The sequence below is a fragment of the Mustela nigripes genome, unplaced genomic scaffold (genome assembly GCF_022355385.1).
Source record: "Mustela nigripes isolate SB6536 unplaced genomic scaffold, MUSNIG.SB6536 HiC_scaffold_148, whole genome shotgun sequence".
Classification (NCBI taxonomy): Eukaryota; Metazoa; Chordata; class Mammalia; order Carnivora; family Mustelidae; genus Mustela; species Mustela nigripes.
Genome location: NW_026739562.1, coordinates 1,354,522 through 1,376,638, shown reverse-complemented (window position 1 = coordinate 1,376,638; position 22,117 = coordinate 1,354,522). Strand labels below are relative to the sequence as shown.

At 38.6% G+C, this 22,117-nt stretch overlaps 1 protein-coding gene across 6 annotated transcripts in view; it reads left to right on the top strand.

The window, feature by feature from the left end:
• Nucleotides 1–22,117, top strand: part of LOC132008405 (leucine-rich repeat-containing protein 4C) — a 1,212,627-nt gene that overhangs the window by 469,017 nt on the left and 721,493 nt on the right. For all 6 annotated transcript variants that reach the window (XR_009401630.1, XR_009401629.1, XR_009401631.1 and 3 more), the window contains one exon: nucleotides 19,733–19,814. The gene's annotated coding sequence lies outside the window, so the exon portion shown is untranslated. The remainder of the gene's footprint in view (nucleotides 1–19,732; nucleotides 19,815–22,117) is intronic.

Here is a 22,117-nt window from a genome sequence, read left to right as displayed (position 1 = left end):
CTAAGACTCTTGATCACATTGGAGTTAAGAATTATTCAAAGTTCACGGTACAGGGACTCCTGGGTGGCTCAGTCGGCTAAGCATCTTCCTTCGGCTCAGGTCATGATCCCAGGGTCATGGGATCGAGTTCCACAATTGGGCTCCTTGCTCAGGAGGGAGTCTGCTTCTCCCTATGCCTGCTGCCTCCTCCCCTTGTGCTCTCTGTCTCTCTCTGACAAACAAATAAAATCTTTTTTAAAAAGGTACAAGGTACAATGGCATGTTGCTTTTACCTATGACATGATGAAATAAAATAGAAAATATAAGAAGCTTATTTAAAATTATTAAAACCATGGGTTATCCTATGTTTGGCTTTGACTGCTACTCTGGAATAGGAAAAAATAGTATTAAAAAGACCAAGACTGCTCAAAGGTTGTTGGCTGTGCCTGTGATTCTAGAAAGTTCCTTGATGTTCTCTTTTTCTCTTCTTTATGCCATATTCCCCAAACTGTTCAGGAAGATAAAGTCCTTGCAGATTCAGCCAATGGCTTGTTTTTATCTAAGGGGCATCAGTTAAGTACTTATTGTATCCAGTAGCATAGGCAGGATGGTGAAAGCCTGAAGATGGGCGTGTAAGTCATAGTGATGTCTTTCAGGAGTGTAAGATCTAGTGGGGGAAATATGCCCATGAAACTGCACAGAACTTTGCATTTTTATAAAGGTAACATGAATAATAATAATGGACTATACTTGGGCACCTGGGTGGCTCAGTGGGTTAAGCCGCTGCCTTCGGCTCAGGTCATGATCTCAGGGTGCTGGGATCGAGTCCCGCATCGGGCACTCTGCTCAGTGGGGAGCCTACTTCCCTCTCTCTCTCTCTCTGCCTGCCTCTCCGTCTACTTGTGATTTCTCTCTGTCAAATAAATAAAATCTTTAAAAATAAAAATAATAATAATAATGGACTATACTAAGAGGTTCAGAGAAGGTGGGGATTTCCAAGGGTTGAGGAGGCCTTTCTTAAAGAGATGGTGACATACATTTGCCAATGCCCATCTTTGTAAAAGTCAGGAAAAGGGAAAACCTGAGAGTTTTGCAATAGATTGTAAAACTCCTAGTTTACAGTGACTAGCCTCTGAAATAATTGTTTTTCTATCCTTCCTTTACTTTTCTTCTATAAACGTTCCTATTTTCTAAAGAGGATCCCTCTAGAGAGCTTTTCTAATGAACTGTGTTAAGAAAGTGGGATACTATCTCACATCTGCAGCAAAAATCATTACAGTTTGAAGAAGAAACATCTTAGAAAAAAATTATTTCATAAATACTTTCTCATGAGTACTTTTCTATACTTACCAGTACTGTTATATGCACAGCACTATATTTACTCTGCCTTGAAGAAGTTGATTTTGCGACTTTGCTTTTATGTATACACATTAAAGCATCTGGGAGATACAGACTCGGGTGAGGCACAAACAGGTGTGAACATGTGTGTAGATGTGCATGTGCATGTGTTCGTGATTGGGGGTAGGAAGAAAGAGATGCCTTAAACTGTGGACTTACATGTACGAGAGAAATTTAGCAATTAATTGTGACCTACTTCTGTATGAAGAACTATAAGAGCGTTCACTGGCACATGGGATGGTGGGTAGGTGGTGTCCGTCTAGAAGCTTCTTGGAGCTCTGCCCATCTGCTCTGTTTCACCCTAATATATGTGGCCAGTGGGTTTCATGTTAGGGCCACCTCAATAAATCATTTACATACCTTATATTTGCTTTGCTGAAGAAGTACCCCTCAGTTACAGTAAAACCTTAATTCAGAAAAAGGGAAGACAACAAGATGACAGTAGTAAGAGCTTAGAGATCGAACAGGCTTAGCCAAGAGAGTGATACTCTTAGAACCTTTAAGCCAGCATCTAGTTCACCGTAAATACTACTACGGAATGAAAGGGGAGGGTAGGAAAACTAAATTTTAAAACCAGACTTCAAAAACAGCCACTGTATATGCTTTCCAAGTTCGCAGAATTAATTGGGGAATGTTTTCTCCCTGGATAAAATCTTTGGGCCTAAAGAGACAGGCCTCTGAAGATACAAAAGCTTAGGTCAATTTCCTCCTCTGTGACTTCCTAGCTATTCTATGTGTATAACTTTGTCACTCAGATTGCTAATTTTACCATTCTTAATATCAAAAAAGTAATGGCTACTTTATAGTAGCAATGAAAGGATAAAAAGCATAGCGTGCAAGATCCTGGACCATGTATGTGTCTCACATATGAATTAAATAAATGATAGCTAATTTTTCTAGGCAATTTGCGATTAAAAAGATTAGCGTTACCTGTATGAACTCATTTAGCCTCAGAGCCAAATTTAAAAGAGTTACTTTAATACCCATTTCAGAGATTGGAAAACTGAGGCCTGAAGAAATTAAGTATCTTTCCCAGGTTATAGAACCAGGAAGTAATGGAGCTAGAATCCAAACTGAGGCAGTCTACCCACAGAGACTAAACTCCCAGACCCTCTGTGCTGCTCAGTATATGCTGACTGTAAGTAAAGTTATGACTGCCTCTTCTTTCTTCTCTTAATGGGGTAGTGCCACATCTGATGCTCTTCTTAATTTTATCTTGAAAAAAGAAATCCTTAACTTAGTGCCGTCTTTTAGGATTATCACTTTTTAATGATTATCTGTTTATAAGGGATTCGCTTATCCTAGGACGTGTCACACACAATTTTTGATGTTGTCCAGACACTCAAGAGATTTAAGATCCAAGTTAAAAATATTTAAATGCCAACATATTCATTTTTCTATAACTCTAGGCAACAAAATGGATATATGCGCAATTTATGTACGTAATAAACTCTGTGTAAACACTTCCTAGTGACCTACTTTCCTCCAAGTCTGTCTCGTTTTTAAAATCTGTACTCTTTTTGCATCAGGAAAAATCTCTCTCTCTCTTTTTTTTTTCCTCTCCCCTGATTTCCTTCTCCTTGTCAATTGGAACTAACAAAGGCAGTAGAATGCAGTTCATGTCACACACTGTGGGTTTCAGTATTGAAGCCAATTGTGTCATTCTAGGCAATGAGTCTGTATGTAATATCCATTTCTTCACCTGCGAAGAATTTTGAAAAATAAGCCCTTTTTCTTTCCGTAACCTTTTATTTGAGAGTTTAGCAGAAATAACACAAAACAATTCATGATCAAAGTTTCTAGAAAATCAATGCACAGTTTAGCTCTCCATATTTTACTAGGTATTACAATACCCTTATTTCTAAAAAGAGAGTGCTGCCTTATTTCTATTACTTTATGTTCCAGCTAATCCTCACCTTAGCAGAAGGATATTGGATGGAAGGAGCTCATCTGAGCTCACCCTGCACTAATTCATGCATTTATGCTTCTAAAATATTACACAGCCTTTAAAAAGAATGTGGTAGTTCTGTATGTTCTGAGATGAAAAGATACTCAAGACGTATTAAGTTAAAAAAAAAAGTTGCAAGACAATATGTTTACTAGGGTTATAATTTTTTTCAGAAGAGGTTAAAATGATTCTGTGCATATACATATCTATAGAAAATTTCTGGAAGGGTGTATTCTAAAATGTTGATATTAATTACCTACCTCTGAAAATATTTATGTATAAGGGCAGTGAGGGGCAGAATAAAGCAGTTTTCGTTATTCATACAGTTTTGTATTGTTCAGTTTTGTATGGTTATTTAATATTACTCAGCATTACTACCATAATCAGAAATAAGCAATTTACATCATTCCTGTTATCCAGGATTCTGTACTTACACAAAGACCGAAGGAACATTTTTGAACTTGGTGATACTGCAGTCTTAACACATGGGATAAGATAAGTGAAAACAGTAATGATAACACAGAAAAATATAATCAGTTCCTTAAGAGCAACACATGTGTATTTGAGATTAGGAGAAAAATACATCTTACTATATGCATGTTAAGGAAATTTTAAAAAGAGAAATGGCATTCAGTTGACAGTGAAAGGAGTTTAGCAGGCAGGGTTGTTTAACTGGAAGGAATGTCTCTCTGTTCTCCTTTGTGTTGCTAATGTCTAGAATATAGTAGATGCTCAATAAATGTGGCTTGTAGGAAAGAGGAAAAGGGAAAGCATGAGATATGATGTTTAATAGAATAATCATCTGCTCATAGAAATATAGAGCTAGGTGATATATAGAGATAATCTCATTTCATTCTTAAATGCTCTCCAGAGGAACAGTATGATTCCAGCATCACCTGTGATGGATGGGACCTCACACAAGTTTCATTCAGAACTTCTATTTCATCTACTTTTATTACTAGAAAGTGAATGATCTAGTTCAACTCTTACTTTAGCAATGAAATACATTTTTTTAAGATTTTATTTATTTATTTGACAGATAGAGATCACAAGTAGGCAGAGAGGCAGGCAGAGAGAGAGGAGGAAGCAGGCTCCCTGCTGAGCAGAGAGCCCGATGTGGGGCTCGATCCCAGGACCTTGAGATCATGACCTGAGCTGAAGGTAGAGGCTTTCACCCACTGAGCCACCCAGGCGCCTCAATGAAATATATTTTCATGAGTGAACTGTTTTCCCTGTTACAGGATAGGTAGAGGTACATGTACCTGAACCCAGAATTTTTGAATTCTTAGGAGTTCTTAGTTGTGTTTTTTTCAGTGAATATGAGCCCAGCTAAAATAGCTGCTCATCCAAAGTTATGGGGCATGAAGTATACTTAAATATAAGATGTATTAAGGAACGTTGAACAGCTCAGATTGAATGGAACACGTGATTTATACTGGGGATTCATAAGAGAAAATCCGGGTTCTACTTCAGAGCCATTTAAGAAGAATAATGAGAAGTGCATGCATCAGGATGTTTCAGGAGGTGGGGGAAGGAGTGACTAATGCTTTTCACCAAAATGAAGGAAAAGAGACCAGATCTCGCTTCCTACCTGAAACACCTCAAAAAAAAAAAAAAAGTACCAGATATATGACACAACAATGCACAAGACAGTGAATATTGAGTAACAAAGGATAATGACTATCGAAAGGCAACGAGAGAGGTGCCTGGGTGGCTCAGTCGGTTAAGCATCCGCCTTTGGCTCAGGTCATGATCCCAGAGTCTTGGGATCAAGTCCTGCATTGGGTTCCCTGTTCTACGGGGAGCCTGCTTCTCCCACTGCCTGCTGTTCCCCCTGCTTGTATTCTCTCTGACAAACAGATAAATAAAGTCTTTAAAAAGAGCCACAACAAAAAGACAATTAGAGACCATTGACAGCACCAGATGTGAATTCTGCCGTTGTCTTGAGCTGCCTGCCTGCTGTGAGTTTTTAGGATCTGGTAGGGAAAGGGGAAGCTGAGGAGGAGGGAGCCGGATCAAAGAGGAAGGTGTCAGGACTCAGAGAGCTGCAGACCAGGATGGCAAAACAGGGAAAAAAAGAGCAGCATACTGTAGAAGTCTGTGGAGTTTCCACCTCCACTTTCCAGCTGCTCAGTGAAGGTGTGTGAAGAAACACTGTGGCCGCAGGGCAACATCCTAAAGGTTAGAGGGAATGCTGCCCAGCACTCACCCTTACTTCAGAATATAATTCCTGTTCCCACTAGTCAGAGTAGAAGACTTCATAATCCATGAGGCACATAATTCATGAGTCTGTGAAAAGGACCTGCCTCAGCAGGAACAAAATTAGCCCTAAACTAGCCTCTGCTGGATTACCAATGAACAGAAATTAAAAACCTTATTCAAAAGGATCAAATTATTTCTAAGAAACTTTACTGCCTCTCAGAACAACAACAAAACTAGAATTCATTTTAATTTTCTAAGTAGCTCTCATTTCTCCATTCTTAGTCTTAAATATTATATTGTCAATTGATGTATTTTACAACTGAGATTTAAATAGTTTTATAAGCATCATTAATTAGAGACCAGAAAAATTAACATAAAAACAGTAATATATGATTATAATATATTTTATATGGCCCCAATTTCATAATTCTCCTAATTAAAAAAATTGTGCTATTTGCCTCTTTTTTCCAAATAATTGATAAAGAGCTTGCTCTGATTAAAAAAATGCTGAGGCTGAATTTTTGAAATCTGACTCATATATATTGATTGCTGAATCTTTGGGCATCAACCAAAGTTATCAGAACTCTTCTTTGGGGCTTATTTGGAGGTGCACATGATATGGTTTTGCCTGTTTGATAAATCTACAAGACCAGTGATCTAACACCTAATCGGTGGAGCCATTGCCTGTTTGATAAATCTATCCAGAATATACAGAAGCAATAAACTCTCTTCCTCATGGAGAGTGAACATACCCACTGTCCTGCCTTCCTTGAACATGCTGAAGTTCTAAATGCTACTGCTGATTCCACTGTAACAGTAAGAACTTGCCTTCACTTATAAGATAATTTATATATTTATCTTCATGTTTACGACTGATACTTGCTTCGTGAGTTTAAAGTTGGAGTCAGAAGAATTCCACTGCATACTATTTATTAGGAGGTGGGGTTGTGTTTAAGTGCTTGTTATTTTCCTGGGTCTATATAGTCTGTTTAAAGCTTATTTGCTTTAATTCTGTGTTAAGTTCTCCAGAATCAGTTGGTATCAAATTATGGCTCATTTGGTAGAGTACGGCCATCTGTCAAGAGAGATGGCCAAGGTGATTGCCACTGAGGAGGGCTTGGAGATTAAAACAGATGCAATGACCAGCACTGCACAGTTCACCTTGCATGATAACACTGAAAAAATATACAAGCCGAGGTGAATAGGAAAGAGGGAGGAGTCTTTATTTTTAAAATTTGCCGTTTCTTTTTATTGAGAAGTATTAATCAAAAGCCAAGTGTTGTTTAAAGGGTAATATATGGACCAACATTACCAAGACCAGAGAAATAGCCTTGACTGATGCTCCAAAACTATCTAAAATGATCCTTCCTGGAGCGTGATTTCAGGAAAACAATGATCAGGTGATGGGATCTAACCTCTCAGGTGTTTGCAGAATCATCCAGTAACTGGGAGCCCAGTGGTTTGGAAGTCTCCCCCTGCATGGCTACAGTTTCCGGAAGTACAGGAGAAAGCCAGGAGTCCATGTGACTCCCCAACAGAGAGATTTTGGGAGACAGAGTTCCTAGCTAAACTGTCTCAAGCAGGCTTTTGTTAATGGAGTCCACAAGCTTCAAGTTATTTCAGCCTGTGAGTTTCTTAATGCCAGAGGCAATCTCTTTGCCTCCTTTCCAATGAAGCTGAAAGAAAAAAATTGTATTGGTTTTGCAAGTCTTGCAGATTTATAAGTTTTTGTATTGAAGGTGAACCTCCTCATAAGAGAGTGCAACAAAATTATTCTTGAAAATAGAAATCTCACAGTTGTTAGAGGAAGAGGATGAAATATCTCCTCAAGCTGCATGGTCCAACTCTGTTGCAGAAGCATCTGTGAATGGTGACTATTTCTAGCTTTTTTTTTTTAATAGGAACATTAATAATGAAAACTTCAACCCTTCTTTACCTAATATAAGATATTGTCTTTGTTTACTGATAGAATTATTTTCTGATAATCTGTTGATTTTCTAAGTCATTCTTTTCTGTTCATCCAAGGGGAGCTAGCATTTGTGAAGTAGCTAATAGGTACTAGACACAATCATGAATGTCCACAGGTAGTACTTAATGCAACCTTAAGATAATGCTATTTTGGCTAAGGGAACTGAAGTTTAGAGAGGTTCAGCATTTTCCTTAATAAGAAATGTGGCAGAACCTGGATTAAAATCAGGCCATTCTTTTCTCTCAAAGGAAAGACGAAGAAGAGAGAGGGAGCTACATGGACAAGGACCCTGTGCCTAAACGCTACGGACCTGGGTTTTTCTTGGGTTTTGATTACCTGTAACAAGGCTGCTCTGTATTGGGAGTGAAGTGTATTCCTCACTAGAATGAAGAGATTAATGTCTGTTAACATTCCAAAGATGTCTGCCTTCATCATGTTCACACCCCCGTGTTCCCCCCTCCCTCCATCACCAACTGAAACTAGTTTCAAATGGCGGAACACAGATTATATCAGAATCTGTGTGATGTCTATAATATTCCATTTAAATGAATTGGATAAAACCTCTCTTGGGTCTCACCAGGAAGTTTTGCTTAAATGGTCCCTAACTCTGTTTGAAAGCCTCCTAATAATACGGGGAAACCCAACCGTAGCCCACAAGTGAGTTCTTAGAATTGCATTTTCCTTGGCAGGTAGATGGTTTTGCTTCATGCTGGAATGGAGGGTAATGGAGAATTGTGGTTAAGAATATGGGTTTTGAAGCCAGGTAACTGAGAATTGTAACCCAGTACAGTCATTTGTGTGATGGTGAGCAGTTATTTAAACTCTTCAAGCGTCAGTATGCTCCTGAACACGTGGGGAGAAAATAGCCTGCCTGCGGAGATACAGTGAGGACGGAACGTTACAAGTGTGTGCAGCTCTCCCGCAGCACCCAACACTCAGCTGCTGAGCATTTCCTCCTTGCAAGGAGTTAGCTGAGACTTTGCACGGATTGGCTCAGAGAGAACAGCTCCAGGAGGGACGTGCAATCCTGTGGTCATTTTACATTAAAGAAAGCTGAGGTTTATAGAAGTTTATATAAAGCACAACTCTAGTCACATCATGACGTCACGGTATGAATGTAGGTTTATGTCTACTGTCGACCCCTGAACTCCTAAGCACGGTCCTCTTCATTTTATACCTGCGATCCTCATGTCACCTTGAAGTAAGGAGGTGTGTAATTCCTGTTGTAGGGAATTAGTAGTAGGGGCTCTGGCTTGTTAAAGGACTTGCTTATGGTCACCTGGTTGGTAAGGAGTGGAGTCAGGATTAGAACCCAGGTCTGTTTGCTACTTCCTTGTCTTTACGACTAGTGTCTTCCTCTCCTTCACCTCCCAAAACCTCCATCAGAATACACTCCATACATGATGGGACTCTTCCTACAACGCGGAAGCCCCCTTGTCTCTGTCCAGCATTAACCCCTTCAGGGACTCTATTTGGAATAAAATCAAGCATCTTTGTAGAACTTACCTGACTCTACCTGATTGGAATCCTGCCCCATCTCTTCTCACCTCTTGGTGCACTGCCTCCCAACCCCCCTTAGAAGGCGTTGACCCATCCACTTTGAGATCTCGTATTCATTTTCAGAACCTTTTCTGGAGTCCTGGTCCACCAGTAACACTGACGCCTCCCATGGTGGTCACCGTCATGATTGATTGGCAACCCTAACTGCTGCTTTCAGTATTTATGAAAGCTCTGGCTGCTAGGCTGTTTTTGCCCCTGGACTGCTCCCGTCCAAGGGTTGCTACTAGCTCAGGTCTGTTTCGGTGAAACACAGGCCTCCCATCATGGGGGACTCTAGCTCAGGTATGTCCCATTGACTTACTGGAGTCCTTCCTGAAGCTCTCCCAGACTCTTTCCGTCCAAACTTCTGTCCTTCCCTCCTCCTTTCCTTCTGTCAGACTTCTGCCATATTCTGGAAGCTGCCTTTTCTAGCTATGGATCATTCACTCTTTATCCTTCACAGACACTTTCCCCAATACATTTCTTTTATGTCTATCTCCATTTTGATGTGTGCTTCTTGATGGACCTGAACTGACATAGCCATAGGGGTGCCTTTCTCTATCCTGCACATACACCATCACAAGCAAAACAATCACATTTATGACTTATTTCTCTTTCCTAATTAGATGGTGAGGGCAGTAAAATCAGGGGGAAAAACATTTTATTACATCATTTATTTTTAGTCCTTAACACATTTCTTGGTACTTAGTGAATACTTAATAAGCGTTTGGATAAATGAGTGCTAAAAGTATGATCTCATCAAACATGAATTTATTTAGGTCAAAACAAGAAAAACTACATGTTTACTTCTCAGCTAACACCACCAACCAATGTGGAGATACCTGGAAGTTAGCTTAGGGTCACTAATGCAAGGCTTGTGTCTCAGAGTATTACCATGTGGCTTCTATATGCCCAAAATATTTTCTTGAGTTCAGATGAGTTTTCTTGCTTATGAACTTAATTTAACTAAACTGAAATCTTGAAATCTCACTGAATATCTCTCATCACTAAATGAAGCAGCCTTGATTAATCACTCCGAGCATTTCAAAATAATCTGTCAGTTAACCTATATTTAACATAAGCATCTGTAAAATCTATATGAGAGCATTCATTAGAAGGAAAGCATATTCTTGGAGAGCTATAAAATCAGATAGTAATTCTTAATATTTCAAGTGAGGAGTAGGGTATAGAATGTTTCTATTTATTACTAGCAAATCTATTACAAATCTGCTCCAATCCATACAATGATAAAACTTATTTTTTGTCAGGTTGGTTTATATATTTACATATATAAATAGACTTTATATATAAATTAAATAGTCTATTTATAATTGAATTTTCTCTTCCCATAAAATTAGACTGGTTTGGCAACGTAACTCTGAAATACTATGTCATTGCTTGATAGCAGCCAATTCTACTATTTATTTCTCTCCATTTTTCACATTTGGGGATCTCTGTTAGATTTTTTTTTTTTTCCACGTGTGATCTCTTAAATATGGTTTATGCTGCTCTGGCACGATGGACGATGAGAATAATAAGTATCACTTACTAAGTATCTATTATATGAACCCCAAATTATGTGTTAAATGCTATTATCCCAATCTTTCAAAGGAGATACTAAGGATCAAAGAATTTTAATAACTTGGAAAGCTACTGCCTTATAAGTGCTTTGAATACAGATCTGCCTGAATTTTGGACCGTCTGATTTTAATACAGTTGTTAGTGTTTTGGCTATAATGTTTGAACATCATCTATTGAATATTTTTTAATATTAAAATCATATAGTGATTTTCTGAGAACCTTGAAGTTTATTCTAGAAGCAGCAGAAACCACTTGGGTTTTAAAGAAAGGAAAATAATACAATTTGATACGTGCTTAAGTAACATGTGGAAAGTGGATAGTGGAAAATGTAAAGGGTGTTCGATGAAACTAGAGAAGGAGAGGCTTGGAAGCCAGTTGTCGACAAGACGAAGCAGGAAGGGATTAGGATCTAATCTGAGAATATAAACAAGGGTATAGACAGGCAGGGAAGATGGGAGAAATACTTCTAAACTCAGTGGTGCCACAGTGTATGAACTGTGGGCCTTTGGCCAAATTGTTTACCCACAATGAATCTGTTTGCTCCTCTGTAAAACGGAGGCAATAAAATCTATTTCACAGTGTTATCGTGAGCTTTAAATAATAGTATATTAGCATGCACTTGGATGGTACATGCTATGAATCTCGGTGCTTTTATAAATAATATAAGTACCAAGAATTTTTTTCTCAAAGCTTCAGGATTGAAGTAGTATCACTATCACAGGTTTATAGAACTCAGAAAACTGAGACACAGTGAGGCAAAGAAAAAAGCAATAGAGTTGTGGCAATATCAGATTAAAATAATGGCATTTATTATATATCTGATATACAGTTGGTGCTTTATAAATGCCTGCCATTTACCACCTGGATTAATGTCCTCGAGAGGCAGAACCAAACATGACTCATTGCTGTAACAGGGTAACCCAGCACTTGGTGTGAACTAAACTGATTGGATCCTCATGGACACAGTTCAGGTCCTGTTCCTGATGCTGGGAATAAATGCAGTGGTAAAATAAACATGCTCCCGCCTTCATGACTTTTTCTTTTCTTTTCTTTTCTTTTTTTTCTTCTTGGAACAGATGTTCTGATGACTAGGTGATTGTGTGAAGGAAGCAGAGTTGGAAAACTATTTCTAAATTATTTTCTGCAACATAGATATATATATTTTTCTGGAAACATTTGCTCAAAAAGCTGCCACAAGAAGATTCTGCAACCTCTCTCTACTGCATTTTCAGTGATGACTAGGGGAACAAATTTGCTCCAGATTCTTTCATGAGCTCTTTCCCTTTTCATAGAGATAATTTTTTTAATCTTATTTCTAACAATTTTTTAATTTTTTTATTATGTTAGTCACCGTACAGTATATCATTAGTTATTGATGTAGTATTCCATGACTCATTGTTTGCATATAACACCCGGTGCTCCATGCAGTACGTGCCCTCCTTAATACCCACCACCAGGCTCACCCGTTCTCCACCCTCCTCCCTTCTAAAACCCTCAATTTGTTTCCCAGAGTCCATAGTCCCTCATGGTTCGTCTCCCACTCTGATTCCCACCCCGCCTTCATCTTTCCCTTCCTTCTCCTAATGTCCTCCATGCTATTGCTTATGCTCCACAAATACGTGAAACCATATAATTGACTTTCTCTGCTTGACTTACTTCACTCAGCATAATTTCCTCCAGTCCTGTCCATGTTGATGCAAAAGTTGGGTACTCATTCTTTCTGATGACTAATTGATATTCCATTGTATATATGGACCATATCTTCTTTATCCATTCCTCTGTTGCAGGGCAACTGGGCTCTTTCCACAGTTTGGTGATTGTGGCCATTGCTGCTATGTACATTGGAATGCATATGACCCCTCTTTTCACTACATGTGTATCTTTGGGACACATACCCAGTAGTTCAATTCCTGGGCAGCTCTATTTTTAAGCTCTAGGCTGTTACAGGTCAAGTCCTAGCTACAAACTAGCTTCTTTTCTGGTAAATCCTCAGCTCTTAAAATAGTGCCTAAAACAACAAGCACTCAATATTAATGTGTGTTGAATAAGTGGATAAGTGAATGAATAAATAAAGACAATTTTTTTTCACTTTGTAGACCATTATTTCCTTACAAAGAGTAAGATATTTTCTCAGGAAAAATTGAGTATTCAAGAATTAATTACTAACTGGCATGTGTACTAGGGTTTATGGTTGTTCAGAGAAGATATTACAGTTTGAAAATTGTTCTTTAGAGTCATTTATAACAAGCATTGAGAAGATAATTTTGGCTACATTTATGTGGGCACCAAAACCACAGCATTTCTTTGAATTTCAGAATTGCCATCATGCCATCTTTGGTGTTTTTTTTTTTTAATTAAATCTCACTTTCAAGATTCATATCATAAACAATTTTGTAAAAACATTAATGCTTACTGTAAATGCGTCCCTGAATGTTACATCAGCCCAACAAATCGTGAGAAAACTTCCCTCAATTTGTTCTTCCACCTCATTCTTCTATGTGGACACGCATAGAACTTATACATAATTGTAACATATATGCTAGTTAGGCAGTTCCTTTTTTCACTTGATCTTGTATCATAAGCATGTTTATACAGCCCTATGTAATTACATAATTATCATTTTATGTCTGGATGATAAGTCTTTCTATTTACCCCAACCCTGTGTAGCTGCCCACCCACTCACCTTCCGTAGAGTTGTGCAATTTCATCCGTTCCAAATTGTGTCTAAAAACACACATTTGTAAGATATAGTCATCATATTGTATCATTTTCTAGTTGGAGAAATGCTTGAAATTCATACAAATGAATAGTTCTTTCCATTTAAGGGTGAAGATACAAAAACTGTGAGGGGGCAGTGAGAGGCAGAGTAGCCTGTTAGGAAGAATGGTAGAGTGCCAAGTGAATATGAATTGGATGATCTGGGACCATCACTTAACTCCTTTGTACCTAAGGTTCCTTGGGTGTGTCTCACTGAGATTGTATTTTTAGGGAAGTTGTGTTTATCAGCTTAAGATGTCCCACCTGCCCCAAACTAGCCATTGGCATTTTTAAACCAATCTACACAGTACAGAATCAAAATCAATCATGGAATGCACTTAGCTTAATATCGAGCATATTGTATGTGTTTAACATATGCTATCTGCTGCTGTGATTACAATTATAATGGTGGTGATTATAGTACATCTCTCCTTGGTATGAGACAGGTGTATTCTGAAACTGCCCCTTAGTTTGTTGTCAAGTAGAGGGAATTATCTGTAGGATTTCCTCACCCTTCTCTGGAACTTTTTCCTGTGACAGTTCAGAATCATTGTCCTGTTCTCTTCCAAATGAAGAAAGGTTGTTGTTATTGTTTTTTTTTCCCCCCTCTGCCATTATAGCTGTTTATCAGAAGGAAGAGAACTGTCAGAACTGGAGGAGGACCCAGGCCTGCTCATTTATCTTCACCCCCTTCTTCCAATCCAAGAGCACTACTGATAGAACATTCTCAAGTGATTCTTTTTAAGTGACTCAAGCTATATCAATTAGACTGGTATTTGTCATAACTATTTTATTGGCTCTCAGTAATCATAGCATGAATTACTGCTATTACTCTCCAACATTACAATGAATCAGTTCACAGAAGCAATTACAAAGAAGAGTGAATTACTCTTGAGAATGCTTCTCAAATACCACAAAGTAACCAGGTCCTAAAGAGTGTTACGATGGTATCAGTTACTCCATTTTTTTAAACTCATTATTAGTCTTCTCCATACTCACTAAATGTCCTCAGGTATAAAAGTGACTAATATATTGACCTTAAATGATATATTCTGGGAATGGCAACATAATGACTGTAGTTAACAATAGTGCTTTATGTGTCAGGAAGTTGTAAGAGAGTATATTTTAAAAGTCCCATCAAAAGGAAAATAATATAACAATGTGAGGTGATGGATATTAACTAAACTTATTGAAGTAACTGTGTATATTGTGGTGCTATACACACACACACACACACACACACACACACACACATATACACCAGTATATACATTAAACTTATACAATATGTGCTAATTATATCTCACTAAACCTGGGAAAATGATTTTGAATTAATATTGGCTTCTGTCATTGGGGAGGTTATATGCCATGATGAGTGCTGTGAAGTGTGTAAACCTGACAGTTCACAGACCTGTACTCCTGGGGCTAATAATACATTATATGTTTATAAAAAATTAAAAAAGAAACTAAAAAATTGGCTTTTTAAACAAGCAAAGATAGGAGCAGACCTACTGATACAGAGAAAAAACTGGTGCTTGCCAGAGGAGAGGGATGTGGGTGGGTGGGCAAAATAGGTGAAGTGGTGTGAGAAGTACAGGCTTCTAGATATGGAATGAAAAAGTTACTGAGATGAAAGTTACAGCATAGGGAGTGGCACCTGGGTGGCTCAGTTAGTTACACATCCCACTTGGGTCGTGATTTCAGGGTCATGAGACTGAGCCTTGCATAAGGCTCCATGCTTAGTGCAGAGTCTGCTTGAGAGTCTCCCTCTCCCTCTGACCCTCCCCCCACCTTCTCACATGTTCTCTAAATGAATGAATGAATGAATAAATGAATGAATGAATGAATAAAATCTTAAAAAGAAAAAAAGTAATAACATGGAATATAGTCAGTGTTGTGTGGTGACAGATGGTAGCTATCCTTGTGAGCACAGCACAATGTGTAGAATTGTCAGATTCCTGTGTTGGTTCCCTGAAACTAGTGTAACATTTTGTGTGAACTCTACTTCAATTTAAAAAAATCGATTTGGGGGGCACCGGGGTGGCTCAGTGGGTTAAAGCCTCTGCCTTCAGCTCAGGTCATCATCCCAGAGTCCTGGGATCCAACCCTTTTGTTCAAAAATCCCAGGCTCCTGCCTTCAGCTCAGGTCATGATCCCAGGCTCCTGGGATCAAGCCCCACATCGGGCTCTCTGCTCAGCAGGGAGCCTTCTTCCTCCTCTCTCTCTGCCTGCCTCTCTGCCTACCTGTGACCTTTGTCTGTCAAATAAATAAAATCTTTTAAGAAAAATTTGATTTTTTTTTTGTCACAAAGCTACCTAGATTGATATCTGTTTCACCACTTACTAGCTATGTCCCTGTACACATTACTCAATCTCTCTATACCTGTTTTCCATTTTCTGTAGAGATAATTATCGTAGCAACCTCATGGAGCTATTTGAGAATTAAATGAAATAGTATAGGTAATCACTTAGAATAGTACCTGATGTGTAATAAGTGCTCAAAACTGTCAGGTATTTTTGCTATCATTATTAATTTTATTACTAGAATAAGACACATTTCCTAGCTCTAAAAATCAGGCAAATATAAATCACCTATTTTTTAGATGTTAATAATAGTTATTATGGTAAAAAAAAATGACCTACTTTAAGATCAAAAAACCAAACTTTGGTACTGAACCCATAGCAAATTAACTTTATGAACTAAGTCAGATATCTGAAAATTGCTGTAAAACACAAATGTGTAGACTGTAAGACGATACATGATTTGTATCAGGATTGACGTAAGACTCAACTATATTGTACATTTAAGTTGTCATGTCTTATTTAGTGCCTTTTGATACTCAAATTACATTTTTTACTGATTGTTTCATTTTATTTATTCAGCTCCCTTGGGAAACTGATTGAACTAATGTTATTATGTTAGTCTTATTGCTAAGGATCTAGGATTCAGAATGATGTTACACAAGCAAAGTATGGTGAAACAGGAGTGGACCATATGTTTTCTCACATCAAAAGAATAAACTCCTTCAGCACAATGTATTTAGGCCCCTACCATGTACCAGGCATAATGCAAGGCACTAGAAGTATAGCAGCACATAAATCAATGAAAATTCTCGCCCTCATGGAGTTGACTTGCTTTTAATGGGAAAAGAAGAATTTTTTAAAATTTATTCTTTTAAAGATTTTATTTATTTATTTGAGAGAGGGGTTAGGGGAAGAGGGACAAGCAGACTCCATGCTGACCACAGAGCCCTATGTCTGCCTCGATCTCATAATCCTGAGCTCATGACCTGAGCAGAAATCAAGAGTCAGATGCTCAACCAACTGAGTCCCCAGGTGGCCCAAGAAGAATGATTTTTAAAGGTCTCTATGTGGAAGATGTAGTTTATTAGGTGGAACAATCACTTTAAAGAAAAACAGGTATAAACAAGGATAGGTAGTACAAGGTACAGGATGTCCCTCTTTTAAATAGGGCAGACAGGCAAATTTTACTAAAAAAAGTGAATGGATATCAGTAAGTATCCAGTAGAGGTTTGTAAGAGGTTCACCTGGGTCAGCAGAAGAGTGTTACTTGGAGAGGGAACAGCAGAAGAGAAGCCCAAAGGATGAAACAAGCCTGGGATTTTTTTTTTTTAACTTTTTTTTTTTTTTTTAAGATTTTATTTACTTATTTGTCAGAGAGAGAGCAAGCGAGAGAGCAAGCACAGGCAGACAGAGTGGAAGGCAGAGTCAGAGGAAGAAGCAGGCTCCCTGCGGAGCAAGGAGCCCGATGTGGGACTCGATCCCAGGACGCTGGGATCATGACCTGAGCCGAAAGCAGCTGCTTAACCAACTGAGCCACCCAGGCGTCCCTTTTAACTTTTGTAAAAAGATTTTTATTTATTTGGCAGACAGATCACAAGTAGGCAGAGAGGCAGGCAGAGAAAGAGAGAGGAGGAAGCAGGCTCCCTGCTGAGCAGAGAGCCAGATGTGGGGCTTGTTCCCAGGAGCCTGGGATCATGACCTGAGCTGAAGGCAGGAGCCTGGGATTTTTGAACAAAAGCCAGGAGGCCACTGTGGTGTGAGCACAGTGAACACAAGGAGGTATCTGAGAGTTAACATAGGACCAGATCATGTAGGATTTTGCTAACCTTTTGGTGATTTTGATTTTTATTAGAATGAGATGGAAGTTACTAGAAGGTTTTGAGAATAGAAGAGACTTAATCTGGTTTATTCTTTAATAGAATTATTTTGGTTGCTATTTTGAGACTAGACAAAAAGAAGGGATAATCTAAAATAAGAAGACTCCATTGCCAAAAACTTAAAACTACTTATAGTGTCTTGGATCACTATTTTATTGGTGGGATGGGGAAAGTAGTCCTATTTTAGATACATTTGGGATATCTTTTGAAGTAAGCACAAGTGAGATTTATTAACATACTTGATATGGGGTCTGGAGGGAAGAGTGGAGGCAAGGTGACTCTGAGTGTTTTGGAATGGAAAAGCAATGATAAAATGAAATTGCCCTTACCTGAGAAGAAATTTTAAGAGGAGCAAATTGGAACTGAGTTTTAGATATGCTAATTTGAAATCACCTATTAGCACTCTAAAAAGCACTCTAAAGTGGGTCTATCAAGTAAACAGTTGATTTAAATATGGCACTCATGCAAAGTATGGGCTAAAACAAAAATTTGGATGTAAAGATATTTATATTTTAATTATTTGTTTGACACACACACAAAGAGAGAGAGAGAGAGAGTGAGAGAGCACAAGCATGGGGAGCCCAAGAGGGAGAAACAGGCTCCCAACTGAGAAGGGAGCCCAATGCAGGACTTGATCCCAGGATCCTGGGATCGTGACCTGAGCTGAAGATGGATGCTTAACAGCTGAACCACCCAGGTGTACCTGTGTGTACAGATATTTAAAACAATAGGCTTGGGTTAGCTCTTGAAGGGGCATAGTCTAATAAAAAATAGAGGATATTAAAGATGTGAGCCAGGAGGAGAAGCCTGCAGAGTAGACTAGGAAAGCATAACAGATTGGAAAAGGAACATGGGAAGGAATGATGATTTGGAAGCCATGCAAATACAGTATTTCAAGTGAAAAGAAATATCTTATGGGTATAGCGTAAAGTCCTGACTATAGCATTACTAAATGTCTGATTTACACCAAATTAAAGTAAGAAGCAATTGTCCATTATATTTGAGTGCCCATTATGTGCACAGTGAAGATAGTGATTAAGGGAAAAACCAACCAACCAACTTTCACAGATAAAACATTCTTCTTGCCATTAAAGCTCAAAGGCAGGGAGGTAGAATTAAAAACACTGCTTATAAGTCTCATTATAAATGGCAAAAAAAAATTCTGTGGGAATATGGATAAGAGAGAGATTAAATTTGATAGACAGCTTCAGTGGGGGAAAGGTCATATTTGAGCTGGGTATTAAAGAATAACAGAATTTTGGGGGGGTCAGAATGGGAATGGATAAATAATAATGACATTGCAGGCAGACAAATCATATGAGCAATGCCACAGAGGCAGGAAAAGCAGAACATGTTCAGGAATGCGTAATAAATTGATTGGACTAAAATAGAGTGTGCAAAGAAAGAAGGGAGTAAGTGGTAGTAGATACATGCTTTTGCCTTGAAGGAACATCTTGGTCAACAGTCCAGTAGAAAACAATTTTTGAAAAGCTGAATATTATGATTACTATCATTTTTTTAAAAAAAGCTTTTTATATTCTGCTGAACACCTGTCACCCTCCAAAATACAATAGACAGTTATTTTACTAGTAAGATGAATCTATTTGAGAGTAACAGAGGAATGGCAGTTCAGGGCAGGCAAACCACAAGTCTGAAGAGACAATGGGACGATCAGCTTCAGTTAGGCTTTAGGAGGAGATTGGGGAAGGATTGGTTTGAACAAAAGTTCATTAGAGAGGAACAAGTTGGAGCTTCTGGTGGCTTCTCCTTGGCTGCAACTGGTGGTGAGTGTGTTGCTGCTGAGGCAGAAAGAGAACTTACTTCTTTTTCTTAAAAGTAGGAGATGAACTTTCTATGTGAAAAATGGGCCCCCTTATGGAAATGATTTTCATCTTCCTTCTTTTTGCTGGTTATGTAGGCTTCAGGGAGCAGTACCCACAGGGGACCTCCCCCTTTAGGGCCTCCTGCCTCCATTGCGAAGGAAGTTTCTTTGATTTATTCTCATAAAGCTCAAGCATGACATAGAGTAGGATGAATATACACTTGGAAAATATAGAGAAATAGAAATTCTTCCGTGTGATTTCCTCTCTCTGGTAGCTTTTCATTCACCTACTTTTTGCTTGGGCTGTTTTCTAACTTCCTTAAGTGAAATGTACTTTAATTATATGTCTTCCCTAGAAATGGTTCTCGGTCCTGCAAGCCTGCCAGATCACCCAGCAAGAGTGGGACCAAGTCAACTGGAACATCTAACCCACTGAATGTACGTGAGTACCCCGTTAACAGCTTTTAAAACGTGAGACAAGGTATCTTGTATGTGATTTAAAGTGCCTCGGAGTCAGCTGTGAATTAATATGTTTAATTGCTTAGTGTGGGTGAGCAAGCTCTCACTGGTGACAGCGGGATTTGCGTGTGCACCTGTGACAGAGCTTGACTTCCTCTCAAAGCACACACATTGCATTTATGCCTGGGATCACTTGGTCTCTCATAACTACACCAGACACCATGCTGAGTTTTATTTGCCTCCTTGAACCGGAAGGCAGCCAGTTGTTTGGGGTTCTCTCTTACCTTTCTGTTGTCTCTCGACCTTATCCCCTGTTATACTTAAGCCAGTCTCCAGGTAATATTTACTTATGTCATTACTGAAATATTTTATGGATCCTTCATTAGATCAAATGCCCCAAGCAGGCAAGGACCCTGCCTATTTGCTGACACATCATAGTCACTCAACATTTCCATGCTGCCTGACCATGCCTGGTCCCTGGTGGGATATGACCACTTAAAGTATTCCTACACTTTCATGGTTGTTCAAAATATCTGTGCTTCTTGGGCTCCTATCTTTCCCAGAGTTGCTCAGTCTTAGATAAAAAAGCCTCCTGCTTTCTAGAAAAGATAAGACTATCTGATGTGAACATCACTAAATATTTCTTCATTGGACCTTAAAATATCTCTGTTTCTATCTCTAGTGTATTTCTTGTTTCTCAAAATAACCTCTTAGATTAGATTTTAATCCTAAAACTTTACATTTTTTACCAACTTTATTAAATTAGCTATTCCTCCCCAATTTGCATCTCTCCATTTTCCTGGTTCCTTCCACGTAGACAAAAAACAAACATACATTTGTTGCCCTTATCATGGAAAAATGCAACCAACCAAATGAAAACAAACCTCTTTCGTCTCACTGTTCTCAGTGCCCCCCCCCCCACAACCAACTTAGCTGCTTTTAGCCGTTCAAACTTCTTTATAGAACTGTCATTGTTCTTTGCCAAGTCATGGTAAACTCCACAAGAGAAGGGTTTCTTTTTATTGTGCTGTTCAGTATATTTTCAGTATCTGGCACAATATCTAAGCTGGTAAGGGCTCAATGATTAAATGTGTTAATTTTAGCTACCCTTTCACTTCCCACTCTCTACCTGAGTGTTAAAATTTTGCTTCAAGCACTGCTTAAATTACTCTCACCACCATAGTTCCCTTCTCTGTCATTCAAACCACGGTTATACTGCAAATACTTCTCTTATACACCATACCATAATCTGTCTTAATTCTTGTTAACTATATATGCCTCATCACTTCCTCAGCATCTGAGGAGGTCAGGACAACAATTTGGTTATTTCTTTAGCTCTCCCATCTCTTAACAAAAGGCTTGCCTGTCAATAATTATTAATGAATTGAATTAATACTTCACACCTTAAAAGATCTTTTAACATTACGCTGACCACATCAGTATTGCCTTTGATAAAATATTGATAAAATATTTTGTCCCAGAAATAAAAAGAGGAACATGAAATAGGAAAGCCTTTTCAAAACCATGAGCAAAGGACTACCCTGCCTTGTTTAGTGTACCCATCATTCAGCCACGGAGCCCAAGAAGGAATCTACCTACGCTGAGCACTTTGACATCCACTTGAATTCCTGAACAAAATCAGAATCTGTTAACAGGAAAGGACAGGGCAAGTGGCTATTTTATAGACAACCAACAGTGCCTCCTACGCGTTACCTTTTAATTTTGTGCTTGTCCGTGATTGATTCAAGTGTGAGAATGGGGTAAGTGACCCAGCTCTGACTCGTGAGTTAGAAGAGAATGTTTGCTGGCGAATTCTGGGAAAGATTTTTCTTTCTGATAAAAATACATGCATGTAGGGAGAAATACCCTCCCCATTTCTTTTCTGCCCTTGGATATTGTCAAATGAAGAGATGATGTTTGGCACCATAGCAGCCATCCTATGACCATAAAGACAAAGACAAAAGTATCTCTGAGAATATAACCAAGAGTCTTGGCATTGGAGACTTAATGATTTAATTAACCTTGGAAACATAAAGTCTAATCTTTTTGTTATTTGAAATAGTTAACCCACCTCACCTAAGGTTTTTTTTTTTTTTTAAAGATTTTATTTATTTATTTGACAGAGAGAGATCACAAGTAGACAGAGAAGCAGGCAGAGAGAGAGAGAGGGAAGCAGGCTCCCTGCTGAGCAGAGAGCCCGATGCGGGACTCGATCCCAGAACCCTGAGATCACGACCTGAGCCGAAGGCAGCAGCTTAACCCACTGAGCCACCCAGGCACCT